This window comes from Acipenser ruthenus, chromosome 32 (assembly GCF_902713425.1).
Source record: "Acipenser ruthenus chromosome 32, fAciRut3.2 maternal haplotype, whole genome shotgun sequence".
In the NCBI taxonomy this organism is placed as follows: Eukaryota; Metazoa; Chordata; class Actinopteri; order Acipenseriformes; family Acipenseridae; genus Acipenser; species Acipenser ruthenus.
The window spans coordinates 1956469-1971226 of record NC_081220.1 but is presented as its reverse complement, the minus strand read 5'-3'; the positions used below and the strand labels follow the sequence as shown (position 1 = coordinate 1971226).

At 38.3% G+C, this 14758-nt stretch overlaps 1 long non-coding RNA gene and 4 other non-coding genes across 5 annotated transcripts; 4 read left to right on the top strand and 1 right to left on the bottom strand.

Moving 5' to 3' along the window:
• The first annotated feature begins 1337 nt into the window (after nt 1–1337).
• Nucleotides 1338–1409, top strand: trnaw-cca (transfer RNA tryptophan (anticodon CCA)). Its single transcript has one exon. It is a non-coding gene; the product is annotated as a tRNA-Trp (tRNA).
• A 906-nt stretch (nt 1410–2315) lies between these two features.
• On the top strand, nt 2316–2388 carry trnaf-gaa (transfer RNA phenylalanine (anticodon GAA)). The gene has a single exon. It is a non-coding gene; the product is annotated as a tRNA-Phe (tRNA).
• A 135-nt stretch (nt 2389–2523) lies between these two features.
• Nucleotides 2524–2597, bottom strand: trnan-guu (transfer RNA asparagine (anticodon GUU)). The gene has a single exon. It is a non-coding gene; the product is annotated as a tRNA-Asn (tRNA).
• Nucleotides 2598–3011: 414 nt separating this feature from the next.
• On the top strand, nt 3012–3084 carry trnak-cuu (transfer RNA lysine (anticodon CUU)). The gene has a single exon. It is a non-coding gene; the product is annotated as a tRNA-Lys (tRNA).
• A 2763-nt stretch (nt 3085–5847) lies between these two features.
• Nucleotides 5848–7607, top strand: LOC131703191 (uncharacterized). Its single transcript, XR_009309713.1, has 3 exons — nt 5848–6389; nt 6540–6772; nt 6873–7607. It is a non-coding gene; the product is annotated as an uncharacterized LOC131703191 (long non-coding RNA).
• Nucleotides 7608–14758: the final 7151 nt, after the last annotated feature.

The window sequence follows — 14758 nt, the reverse complement described above, 5'->3', positions numbered from 1 at the left end:
TGTTTTATTCAGTATTATCACGTATGATTTTTGAATTTTAATTGGATTGGTTTTCCTTTTTTTGCACAGTTTGTTTATTTGAATTATTGTTTTATTTTTGAGCATTAGATGCATTTTAATGTGTATTTGTTCACTTAACCATACGTCATCCACTCTCTGGTCCAGACCTCCTCTTAGGGCTCCTGTCCAGACGCCTGTTTGGGCAGCCCTCTCCATAGGGTGGTGCGCTTCAGCTGAAGTCCTCAGGAGAGATCCTGATATCCTGACATAAACCACGAACGCAAAGGTTCTTGTCAGTACCTCTTTTCAAATGTCTTCAATCACCAAGTTCCGCAGTCCTCCCAGAGTGAGTCCCCGAAAAAAATAACAAAACGAAACTGACACTGTCCGTGCACAAAAAAACCCCCAACCACTCGCTGTCTAATCTCGTCCTCTTTATTTTCGTTTACTTCCCTCGGCTTCTCTCTCTTTCCTATTCCGGTATCTCCTCGTTCCATGCTCCCAGTCTCTTAGTTCCTCACCCTTTTTATTCCTCAAAGCCCTTCTAATTCCAGGTGTGTACAGGTACCTGCAATTGTTTGGTGCGGGACCTGAGGTCCGTGTGCACAGTGCTTGTGATAAACAAAACACAAAATACTTTAATTACGAACTCCGTTTCACCCGTGCACCAAACAAAATAGACAAATAATAATCAACACAGCAAAAAACACAGTGCAAAGCAAACAGAAAATTATGAAAAAGAAAAAAAAAACGATCTAAATAAAATATTCACACAATACTAATTAATACGTGCAGAAAGAAAATAAATAAACACAGGCATATGGTCATTTGTGTCAAATACATACACATGTATTTATGTTTCTTTTGGTGGCAAATTAACCCAATACATTATTGCATTCTGCCACGTCATTAGATGATCAAAGCCCCTTTGTGCCAGTGCGCATTCAGAGGAGACGCGCTGAGAGAATCCGTCTTCTGTGTCACTCAGTACTGCCAGCTTTCTCCTATTGGTGATATATTTGTCAGCATAGCTGCTTTCCAAGTAATTGACCAGAGACGATTCTGAGCCAATACAACTGTGTTTATGCCCACGTTTCAAATAATGACATTTCTAAAAGCAAATCGCATTGTTTTATGTTTTCTTTACTTTTAAAGCTGAGAATCAAACACATTTCCGACAACTTCATAGCCCTGCTGGCTACGAACAAGTATTGAGTCGGCTGTTTCCCATGACCCTGGTGATACCGAGTGTTTTCCTAGTATCAGCGTCGGCATTACCATGTTTGGCATGCTTGCTGTGCACTCTAGCATTGCATAACAAGGTGGCATTACACCTGGACTTCGTGGCACAACGGTAGCGCGTCTGACTCCAGATCAGAAGGTTACGTGTTCAAATCACGTCGAGGTCAAAGCCGCCTTTATTTCTATTCCACTCTATTTCATTTTTTAACGTGTTTGAATTTGAATGTTTCCGGACATTTATTTATACAATTTAGCCTATACAACATATTGATTGTATAGCGATCAAACAGAGATTTATTATATTGCGATTCATTTTTATGTTTCATTTGATACAGCACAATAAACTAAAGTGAATCCGAAATTACTGTTGACCAGTCTTCATTGACACAGTTGGGTAATAAAGTCATATTAACACTTCCTTGCATGAGATAGTGAAAATGTGCGTAACCTTTCAGTAAGTATTTTAAATTCATTTGGGAAGGTTTAAGATTGTGAAGAAGTTTAAATATGCTGCGTATTTGCGCATTGGGAACTTTGCATAATGACATTTTTATTAATGCCACTTTCTTACGGACAGTAGTCAGGGTGATGATACAAGACCAGAGCCAATAAACCTGTTATTTGCTTGTCCTTTCACTACCATATTCTATTGTGCTTGTTCAGAATACGCGTGAATCATGAAAACATCTTGTTAATATTTAAACAAAGCCAGCAGTCACTTTATTGATCACCCTGTGGATTAACCGCTATTGGAATACAGATGATTGTGTTAAAGATGTTAATAGACTTTCAGTGTACACGTTTTAGAGCTCAGCGTTTGTTGAGGCAGTTCAAGCGCTGCACTTTCAGGCGGCCAGTTCCAGTGTTTGCCTTTTGGACTTACTCTGGAAGGAATACAAAAAAAAAAAAAACATTTGTTGAGAACCGCATTTGGGAGAAAACTTAACAGTTTCGAAACGCATTTGTAAAGGCATCGGATTCTATTATGGTGTTGCCGAGCTGTTGAACGTTTCTCATTACAGGTTTACTGGATTGCCAAAAAGAATGCTATCTCGAAACACCAGTCTTGTCAAGCCGAAATAGCTCAGTTGGGAGAGCGTTAGACTGAAGATCTAAAGGTCCCTGGTTCGATCCCGGGTTTCGGCAAACAACAAGACCATATTTGTTTTGTATTATTTTGAACTAAAAAAACAGAGCATATTTATTCTTCAGCGTAATTGGATGAAATAACAGCGTATCAGAGTGCCATTTTCTAATGTGATTAAGAAATGCAAAAAGCATCGTCCCTGGGTGGGCTTGAACCACCAACCTTTCGGTTAACAGCCGAACGCGCTAACCGATTGCGCCACAGAGACCAACCTATTAAGCCGCCAAAGCATACGGGAGTGATGAGCAAGGCGAGATGCTGCAGAACGTGATCGAGGGAGCAGAACTCATCAGAACCTGAGATCACATCTAAGAAGAAAGCAACACGGGGCAGGAAAGTCTATGTAATCAATTATGGCAGCACAGCATATGTCGTTTTGTTAGATAACACCCTGGGAGACAACAGAGCAGTGTGTGTAAATAGCTACAATGGAAACCATATACTTACGACTTAATTTTGATACAGAACTGTGGTCATGTGTAATCTGTTTTCATTATGATAATAAAGCTACAGTTCAGTGGATTATATTTAGAATCTTTGGTTCTATCATTCAGTATATTCTCAAAAAAGATGACAAATTAATAGCTCAGTTGGTTACAGTGAAAGAAACGAGCACCAGTCAGCCCGGCTAGTTCAGTCGGTAGAGCATGAGACTCTTAATCTCAGGGTCGTGGGTTCGAGCCCCACGTTGGGCGTCCTTTTTAAATACAAATTGAAGATGTTTCTTCGAGACAACGGAGCAAAGTCTGATTATGTTCACATTGTATACAGTATTGCAACAAAATTACTTATTGGTCATTGTCAAATAGCAATTGCTATTGTAAAAAGCATGCATCGTTTATAGCTATAACGATATTGAAAGAAATAATCTTACTTTTTTTGGGTTGACTTCAATCCGTTTCTTTTTTTTACACTTGTCATAACATCATTCATGGAGCAACAGTTGGTATGTGCGTAATAAACCCAATCGGGCCTTGATACGAGAACCCTAGTGTGTGCTGAAATAAATAATGCGGTTTTCTACAATAACAAATGGAGCTTGTCAGAATGGCCGAGTGGTCTACAGCGACAGACTCAAGAACTCTGTCTTTCCAGAAAAATTTGTGTTCTGGTCTCTGAATGGAGGCGTGGGTTCAAATCCCACTTTTGACAGTTCAATTTTACGTATTTTTAAAAAGAATACATTTCTTTATTTTACTAGAAAAAGATTGTTTTAAGGAAATCAACAGCTGATACCAAACTGTTGTCAGCACTCAATACCATTTTAATTTCCATTTTAAATCAGACTAAAATAGTGTTCCTAACACAGATTGCATTTTTGTTGTAAACAGACTACTTGTTAACGTCACTGAAAAATATTTTGTGTCCAAACATGTTATTTAACTTGATTGTTTTAATATTCCAAATAACATATTACTTGAAAAACATCTCCGTCTACCACTGGATCGTGGTCTCAGGCTGGGATGCAGACCATTGGGAACAGTATAAACGATCTATTACTAGACGCAGCTTACAGGAGAAATGCCCTCGTTTAACATGCTAGGATGATCGACTTCGGCATTCTCCAACTGCTGTTTACATTTTCTAATACGTTATGAGGAAGAAAAATATTTTGTGTCCAAACATGTGTTATTTAATTTGATTGTTTTAATATTCCACATAACATATTACTTTGAAAAACATATATTTTTTAATACAGTCCTATTTGAGTATTTAAAATATGGTTATATTCAAATGCCAGCAACGGTGTGTTAATTTAACGAAGCGCCTAACGCCCCTCGGAACGTTCGCATTTTTAAATCCTAACGGTCTCTGCTCAGCTGAGTGGAATGTTCACGAGCCGGTTGCCTAGCAGCGTCTCCCCCTCCTTCTCTGCCCCGCCCTCTCGTCCTCTCTCGTTGCTCCAGCTAGGAGTTCAAATTTAGCTTCGTTATATTAGCGCAATTCTTTACTAACTTTTACAAATTAGCTTATTAGGGGCCTCGTGTTTTTAAGATGGTTCAGGTGCAGTCCGGGCAGACTGACTGGAACATCATTACAGTATACCGCACTGCGCTCAGCTTTGTGTGGAGGCTGATACACAAAATAATGAACAACTGTTAAATAAATCACATGTATTGCTTTTTAATGCTAAATATGTATCTGGTATTCTAAGTATTATCAACAATTAATAATTCAGCTCTATTCATATTCAGAATGTAATACAGTATTAAAACTATCAAACTGACTGGAAACATGGAACACATTAATTGCGATCGATTCGATACCAATAGGATTACATAAGAGCTGTTGTGTATAGACAATGTCATAAACGCCGAAATGAACACGGACCGTCTTTATTAAGGGCTGACTCGTTTAGATGTTCGAGAGATCTAGGTGTACTGGACAAATCTACTGGATTTTTTTCCAAATCGTAAGTGTACCGCCTGTGATAATACATTTAAAACTAAGAAAATGCACAAGCCATACAACGAAAAAAAAGAGTACAGTATCTTACAAGTGATTGTGCTTCAACACATGTCATTTATGTGATTTCTTGTCCTAGCCATTTGCAATATGATGGCAAAACTACTAGACAGTTACAATTGCGCATTAATGAGCGAGCATAAAAGTTCAATTAGGAGAAAACATATTCATCCACCACTAGCTAGACATTTTGTAGATGCCAAAAATTCCGTTTCAGATCTTAAATTCTGTGGCATACAAACATTTTCAAGATCGCAGTGGTGGTAATGTCACGGGTGACGAATGTGTTGATTATTATTTTATTCAGTATTATCACTTATGATTTTTGAATTTTAATTGGATTGGTTTTCCTTTTTTTGCACAGTTTGTTTATTTGAATTATTGTTTTATTTTTGAGCGTTAGATGCATTTTAATGTGTATTTGTTCACTTAACCATACGTCATCCACTCTCTGGTCCAGACCTCCTCCTAGGGCTCCTGTCTAGATGCCTGTTTGGGCAGCCCTCTCCATAGGGTGCTGCGCTTCAGCTGAAGGCCTCAGGAGAGATCCTGATATCCTGACATAAACCACGAACGCAAAGGTTCTTGTCAGTACCTCTTTTCAAATGTCTTCAATCACCAAGTTCCGCAGTCCTCCCAGAGTGAGTCCACGAAAAAAAATAACAAAACGAAACTGACACTGTCCGTGCACAAAAAAAAAACCCAACCACTCGCTGTCTAATCTCGTCCTCTTTATTTTCGTTTACTTCCCTCGGCTTCTCCCTCTTTCCTATTCCGGTATCTCCTAGTTCCATGCTCCCAGTCTCTTAGTTCCTCACTCTTTTTATACCTCAAAGCCCACCGTGGGTGTCTTCAAAGTGTGGGATCGGCAGCCTAAACAACAAAAAAAAATGGTCAGCGGAACATCCTTCAAAGAAGTTCTTGAAAAAGGTAAGTAGATAAAATGTTACTGATATAACTTTCTATAATTCCAAATAATCTTTTATAATCTTTCTGTATGGTTGCAATGGGTGGACGGGTGGTGTAATTAACTACATTCCACTTATATTTTACAGTCTGTTCTAGAAATTTTAAGGCAGTGTTGGGATGATTCATTATTCTGTAGTTGAATTGGCTGGTGGCACAAAATGGAGCACGGATCTAACAACAGCTGAAAAGATTCAAAATAGAATGAAAAAGTCAAATAGGTTGAATGGCTGTCTGTTGTTCTTGCCATTTCTTATTTTGTTATGTATAAATCTAAATGATCAATTATTGATAACCTTTTCAGGTTCACAAAAACTTGGCCTTCCAAAAAAGGGGCATATACTGGTCCTGGAAACTGACGGAACTGAGATTGATGATGACGAAATCTTATTGGAGATGCAATCAGAATCTTTAATAATACTGATGGAAGGTGAGAGCTGGATCCCACAGATACCCATAGAAGAACAAGTGAACATAACATCAATTGAGCAGAAGTCTGATTCTGAAAAAATAAATGAAATCATATCCCTTGACTCCGCAGCATACATGGAATCTTTTGCAAATCGGAGTAAGTACCTGTTTATGTTTATTTTTTTCTTGTTGCTCATCAGTTTAATTTTGTTGCACATTATTAAGATTGCACTCTTTATCAATGAATGTCAGCCTCAGACTTAATTATTTTTTGTTTTGTATTATTATTTGTTATTATACTCAACAGGATGTTCAACAGTGGATGATAGAACCCCTCTGCCTCCATTTTCTGACCTGGTGCATAGAAGTCTTCTGGCTGGCAATTCAAGAGGGATATGGCATAAAATGGTTGATGAAGCATCTAATTATTACCTGGCTAATTATCGCAGCCTAAGTGACAGGCCATTGGAAAAAAGCTGTATAGCAAATACCCATGCATTAAGCATGAAGGGAATGAACCGTGGGCAAGATGGAATTCAAGTATGCAAAACAATACATTGGGAATTGAAGCTTGCCATTTCTTTCTGAAACTTGATGTATTTATTCACAATTATTGTTTTCACCTCTTGTTCTTTTGTAGTCCTTATTTTCTAAGTGCCTCAGTCAGAAGATGAGGCACATGAGGTGGTCTTTAAAAAGGTAAAACCTGCCCATTGACTCCAGTTCGGCACCAATTATGGCAAAGAAAGCCCAGGTACCTACCATACAGAGGCGTGAAGAACGGCCCGATGAAGAATACGACCGCCATGTCGAAGAATTAAGAAAAGAATTTGACAAAAATAAGCCAGATGACAATCACATAGACATTCTTCTTAAAGAAACGTTTGGCAATCGTCGATTGTGGCTGACCACTCTTCCAGCTGGAAGAATTAAACCAATTGTTGAAGTTTACCCTTGTTTTGAATGGGGAAAATTTGTAAGTATCTGTTTATTTACTCATGTTATTGTAAAGTTATAGAGGGCATACTACAATTCACCTGCTTACAGTTAACTGCATTATTATTTTCCTTCTACAGTTTCATCAAACAGTCAATATTACTGATCACTAAAATAAAATTCAAATTGTGGTTGTGAATGTTGGTTTAAAGGTTGCGATTTGCTTTAATCCAATCCAAGTACAGTTATTATGATGATGATATACAGAAACTCATTTTGTGACATTTATTTTACTTTATTTTTTATTCATTTTAAGTAAATATTTATTTTTAATGTAATGTCAACCATTTTCTAAAACTGTTATCTGACAGCATAGGTCCTGGGTTTATAAATTCTAGTTCAACATTCCTGCGTTGGAGGTATTTTTTTTTTTTTTTTTTTTTTTTCAACTTCATACTTGTGCATGTGTTTTTCTATTAGGTAATGGGTGAATTTGCAATGGTCCTTGGAAGTACATGATTTGAAACATTGTGCAAAAGGGCTGAACAGGTTAGGACGGTCTCTGAGTTACTGATTGGATCCAAGAAAGAGGTGAGGAAATAAACGATCACAAAACACATTGTATTCTTGTGAATGACTTGTGGCTTTGCCAGCTGGAAACGCACGAAGGTAACAAACAAAAAGAACAACAAACCTCCTCCCTCTCCCCCTTCACACCCCGCCACTGTACAAAGCAATTACTTATACAAAGGTCATTACCCCCGCCCCATTTTTCTTTTCAGGGAGATCTCAGAATGCTACCTGTAATTCAGCTCACTGAAGAAAAAACTAAATTTGATAAAGGAAAAAGTCAGTTTCGGTCATCACTGTATATGAGGTAATTATACTAAATAACATTAATCAAAATGTTTGGGAGTGGGGGGGCACCCATTGACTCGGCTTCAAACAAGATGTCCTCTTATTGTCATTCAAGCATAATTATATTGACTTATAAGAACATAAGAAAGTTTACAAACGAGAGGAGGCCATTCAGCCCATCTTGCTCGTTTGGTTGTTAGTAGCTTATTGATCCCAGAATCTCATCAAGCAGCTTCTTGAAGGATTCCAGGGTGTCAGCTTCAACAACATTACTGGGGAGTTGGTTCCAGACCCTCACAATTCTCTGTGTAAAAAAATGCCTCCTATTTTCTGTTCTGAATGCCCCTTTATCTAATCTCCATTTATGACCCCTGGTCCCTCCCCCCCCCCCCAAGTCAAACACTGTCTATACCTTAGGATTTTGAATGTTTGAATCAGATCGCCGCGTAGTCTTCTTTGTTAAAGACTGAATAGATTCACTTTTTAGCCTGTCTGCATACGACATGCCTTTTAAACCTGGGATAATTCTGGTTGCTCTTCTTTGCACTCTTTCTAGAGCAGCAATATCCTTTTTGTAACGAGGTGACCAGAACTGAACACCATATTCTAGGTGAGGTCTTACTAATGCATTGTAGAGTTTTAACATTACTTCCCTTGATTTAAATTCAAAACTTCTCACAATATATCCAAGCATCTTGTTAGCCTTTTTTATAGCTTCCCCACATTGTCTAGATTAAGACATTTCTGAGTCAACATAAACTCCTAGGTCTTTCATAGTTCCCTTTTCCAATTTCACTATCTTCCATATGATATTTATAATGCACATTTTTATTGCCCGCATGCAATACTTTACACTTCTCTATTAAATGTCATTTGCCATGTGTCTGCCCAGTTCTGAATGCTGTCTAGATCATTTTGAATGACCTTTGCTGCTTCAACAGTGTTTGCCACTCCTCCTATTTTTGTGTCATCTGCAAATTTAACGAGTTTGCTTACTATACCAGAATCTAAATCCATTAATGTAGATTAGGAATAGCAGAGGACCTAATACTGATCCCTGTGGTACACCACTGGTTACCTCACTCCATTTTGAGGTTTGTCCTCTAATCAGTACTTTCTGTTTTCTACCTGTTAACCACTCCCTAATCCATGTGCATGCAGTTCCTTGAATCCCTACTGCGTTCAGTTTGAGAATTAATCTTTTATGCGGGACTTTGTCAAAAGCTTTCTGGAAATCTAAATAGACCATGTCGTATGCTTTGCAGTTATCCATTTTCAATGTTGCATCCTCAAAAAAGTCAAGTAGGTTAGTTAGACATGGTCTCCCTTTCCTAAAACCATGCTGGCTGTCTCCCAGGATACTGTTACCATATAGGTAATTTTCCATTTTGAATCTTATTATAGTTTCCATATAATAGAAGTCAGGCTTACTGGTCTGTAGTTACCTGGTTCGGTTTTAACTCCCTTTTTGTGGATCGGTATTACATGTGTAATTCTCCAGTCTGCCAGTACAACCCCTGTGTCCAGAGACTGTTGCATGATCTTGGTTAGTGGTTTGTAAATAACTTCTTTCATTTCTTTGAGTACTATTGGGAGGATCTCATCTGGCCCAGTGGATTTGTTTATTTTAAGAGCTCCTAGTCCCTTTAACACTTCTGCCTCTGTTATGCTAAAGTTATTTAAAATTGGATAGGAACAGGTTGACATGTGGAGCATGTTGTTTGTGTCCTCCTTTGTAAAAACCTGTGAAAAGTAATCATTTCATATATTTGCTATTTTTTTTTTCTTCATCTATGATTTTGCCATTTATGTCTCTTAGACAGTTAACCTCCTCTTTGAATGTTCTCTTGCTGTTATAATATTGGAAAAATATTTTGGAATTGGTTTTAGCCCCCTTAGCAATATTAATTTCTATCTCTCTTGGCTTTTCTAACTTCCTTTTTGACTTGTGTTTGCAGTTCCAAGTACTCTTTCTGTGTACTTTGTTTTTGGTCCCTTTTAAATGCTCTGTAAAGTGCCTTCTGTTATCCAGGGAGCTCACATTATTTCAGCTTGCTGCTTTATAGGGAAGTGTTCTGAGAAATCTTCCTGAAGTATAGCTTCACATTGATTTCAGTTCATCTTCAGTGTCTTGATTTGGTGAAGTTGCAGCTTGGCAATAAAATTGTGGCTCCGCAGAATGGTCCGCTGGGTTTGAGCTCCTCCTTGGCATCATGTAATGTTGACTCAAGCAGTTCCTTTTTATTGTTAGCCATCTATTGGTAGTAGTGTACAATTGTATCTTCATTATCATTGCCTTGTATTACCTGATTGATAAAACTAGCAAGGCTTTGGCATGTGTCACACTGGCCAAGGCAGCATTTCATCTGCCAGTTGCAAAGTGACCCAATGACCAGGAGATTTCCTTTGGGGATATTTTGGCAAACCTTTTTCAAACCATCTAGTAGCATCTCTGTGTTCTCATGGTAATGACAGACAGACAGGTTGAACGTGCACAGGGCGCAATGCTGCAGACTTTTTTTGATGTTCTGATTTTTGCATCAGGATATTCATTCTTGAAGAGGTGGTGAGCTTCATGAACCGTCATCAGGAGCACTTTTTTGTGCATTCTTTTTTTTGTGCATCCCCTCTTCTGATAGTGATGCAGTCTTTTCATCCAGGCAGCTGACGGGACACACAATCAATCTCATAGAATGCACAAACCTGGCATTCTGTTTCACTAACTTCAGCTCTTTGTGTGGAAGCGTGCTTATCTACCAGAGCCAAACCAAATTGAGTTGCCAGTTTCTTTCCCACGACACTTTTCTTCCTGGGGCTCTTTGGAAGTGCCCGGTTTACTCCACTTACTGCCTTCCCTAGTGACTGAGCTGAAAAGAGAACTTTTGACGGTGAGTGTCAAATGATTCTCATTAAGTTGTGGTTCTGGTTCATGTCATTTTGAAAGATTTCTCCTATACTTTCTCATTGTTTCTTTGCTCTTTTCTGCTTCCCTTTTCTTCCTCCCTATACTCCACTTGCATGCTTTCTGCTGCTCTCTGTTCCTCTGTTTCATCCCTACTCTTTTCTCTTCTCGCATCCTTGCATGATATGCACGCATTCTTTCTGCTGCAGGTACTGGAAGCATTTTCCAACTTTAATCTAGATAAAAGAAAAAAGGAGGGCTGTTTCAGCCAATTAAAACACTGAATTCAATACATCTTTTAGAGGAATTTTTCATATCCTTTACTTTTTTAAATATTCACAGGAAGTTGAGACAGCTCAGCCTCTACTGCACTACACTCTGTGACCACAAGAGGGAGAGAGAGAGTAATAAAATGATGCTCTTTAATCCAGAGCAGTGGTTCTTAACCTGGGGTCCTCAGAGACAGTCCAGGGGTCCACAGGAAAAAACTGGAAACTTTTCACTCAGCATTAGCAATGTGCAAAATCAAAATGTTTGCTTCCTGAATGAATTTCATTTCACAAAGTTTGATAGATCTGTTAACCTGCAGGTCTGATTTTAATATTTTACAATTAATAATTATTTATACTGTGTAACAAAGCTACATATTATCAGCTGTGGCTAAGATGAATTGTTTGAGAGAAGGGAGAAGAGAGAGAAATAGCTGTGTTTGTACAAACTCAACACAAAGAAAACTATAAGCTATTTTTTTTCGTTTTGTTTGCTAGATAAACTTTTTTTTCAGTGTTTCTTCTAAACGGCAAAGAAACTGCATCAGCTGAAAATGAGTTTAAACTTAAGAGCACTGCTTGGCTAGAAGTGGCTGCTGTGCCAAGGAAGACAATTTGCATAGAAAAGACACTTTGCATTGACAGCACATGCTTCAGTGCTCTGGGAGTGTTTATATCCCTGTGAGTTTAACACTTCATGATTGAGAGCTGCCCTTCATGGCAACAGAATCCACAACAACAATGACTTTTATCAGCATCTTCATCTGGGCACTTGTCATCTGCACTCAGGGTAAGAATCATTTAGAAAAACATGTTTAAAGAAATATCTGTTTCTGGGACAATTCTTCATACAAAGTAAAACAGGGAAATTAAAAAGATGAAATGAAAATGTGCTGAAATGTAATGCGTTTTCATTATTTAATTCACTAATTTATTCTAATTTTCTATATTATTATTTATTATTTTCAGAATCCAGTGGACAGTATACTGTGACTCAGACTCCAGCAGTGAAATCTGTTCTCCCAGGAGACACAGTCGCTCTGAGCTGTAAAGTCAGCAGCGCAGTGTACTATAACAAGTACCTAGCCTGGTACCAACAGAAACCTGGAGAAGCTCCCAAACAACTGATCTATGCTGCAAGTAGCCTTCAGTCTGGGATCCCAACTCGTTTCAGTGGCAGTGGATCTGGGAGTGACTTCACTTTGACCATCAGTGGAGTCCAGGCTGAAGATGGAGGAGATTACTACTGTCAGAGTTTCCACTACCCCAGCAGTAGATATGTGTTCACACAGTGCTACACACCCGTACAAAAACCTCCCTCAGCAGGACTGCAGGTGAACATTGTTTATTTTCTGATACTTAAATACAAGCTGAAAATAAAGTAAACCAAACATTTTGCTTCTCTTTCAGTAAATGTATATATATATATATATATATATATATATATATATATATATATATATATATATATATATAAATTGCATATTTAACTTCAAATTGTATTAATTACTGTTTTCATTTTACTCTTTTAATGATTCCACTTCATCAGCAACACATTCTATATACAAACAGAATGATGCTTATTTTTTAAAACAATTGAACTGTATGCATATTGAGATTGATTTATTTATGATCCACTGGACAACATATTAAAAAAGAAGTCCAGCAAACAGCAAAGCCCAGTATTGCAGTGATGTGTAGTTACACTGTCTGACTCTGTGGAGTCCAGCTGGATATTTTTCATTGTGTCAGTCTGATGTGTTTTAATGTATTTTGAAAATTAATATTAATACATAAATGAATAACATCGAACTTTAACATATTGTTAAGATGAAAATCAAGACACAAATTACTGTTAATTACAATGAACAAACCATGTCTTCTTTTGAAATAGAATTTTACACTTTATTCTTAATTACTGAAATAAATGTTAATACTAGATTGATATACCTCAGATTATAACTTATTATAATAAAAAAATAATGTATCTAAATTTAAATAAAAATAAATACATGACGAATTCGTACATTTCTGAGTGAATTCTTATTTTTTATTAAGGAGCAGCACATCAGCGTTACTGAAGGCAGTTTATTCTTCATTGTCTTGTCTCCTGTGTCATCCTTGTTACCCACCTGGTCTCCTTCATTCCTTATGTGTGCAGCAGCTCCCTGGCACACATGTCTCAACACTTATGGGCCAGTTCATTCTGAACAGGCAGATTTCTAATGCCCCTCCTAGAGAGCAGGAAAGCACTGAGAGGCTAAACATAAAACTACAGGAAGGATAATCTAACTGTACTGTGAGTCACCCAACCCTATCAAGTCCCACCTGTGTTCACAGTTCAGATCTCATAGAACTGTCTGTGACACTTATTGAAAGAGAAGTGCAGCGCTTAGAACACAGATACAAATAGAACTAATCCACTCTTCTATTAAACTGTGAACTTAGTGTTTGATTGAATCCCTCTCTGTGTTTGTATAGCCTTGAAACAGGCATCAGTGCCATGCCAAGCTGCATACACTGCCATCATTCACACTGACCACAAGAGGGAGCCAGAGCACCACTGCTGTCCATAATATAATACCAGTACAGTAATAATACAATTGAAATAGGCAGCAGTTACCTCCCCAGTCAGCCCAGTGCTCCCATTGTTCACACAAGGCTCCTCACACCCAGTCATCTAAACACTACAGTGTGGTCTGTGTCTGGAGGAAGCAGCTGCTAACAGTGATGCATGCTGGGAAACACTGACTCTAATATCTCAACATCTGCAACTTCCACCCCTGCCAGTGAATATTAAAGAATGTTAAAATGTCCCTTTAGCAGGCCAGTATTTTAAACACAATGATTCTCCCCGTGCTCTCCTCTCTGAGAGTTGCTGTAAGCTGTCTGTCCCACACCCCAGTTATTCCTGCAGACTCACATCAGTGTGTGTCAGCATAGAGGTTACAGCATGTCATTCCACAAGCATGGGAAGGGATTTCTGTTGCAATTCCACAGCCCAGCAGCACAGACTGCACTACACTCTGTGACCACAAGAGGGAGGGAGAGAGAGTAATTTCACAGCCTAACAGCACAGACAGGGAGCTCACATTATTTCAGCTTGCTGCTTATAGGGAAGTGTTCTGAGAAATTTTCCTGAAGTATAGCTTCACGCAGAATGGTGTGCTGGGTTTGAGCTCCTCCTTGGCATCGTGTAATGTTGACTCAAGCAGTTCCTTTTTATTGTTAGCCATCTATTGGTAGTAGTGTACAATTGTATCCTCATTATCATTGCCTTGTATTACCTGATTGATAGAACTAGCAAGGTCTTGGCATGTGTCACACTGGCCAAGGCAGCATTTCATCTGCCCGTTGCAAAGTGACCCAATGACCAGGAGATTTCCATTGGGGATATTTTGGCAAACCTTTTTCAAACCATCTAGTAGCATCTCTGTGTTGTCATGGTAATGACAGACAGACAGGTTGAACGTGCACAGGGTGCAATGCTGCAGACTTTTTTTGATGTTCTGATTTTTACATCAGGATATTCATTCTTGAAGAGGCGGTGAGCTTCAAGAA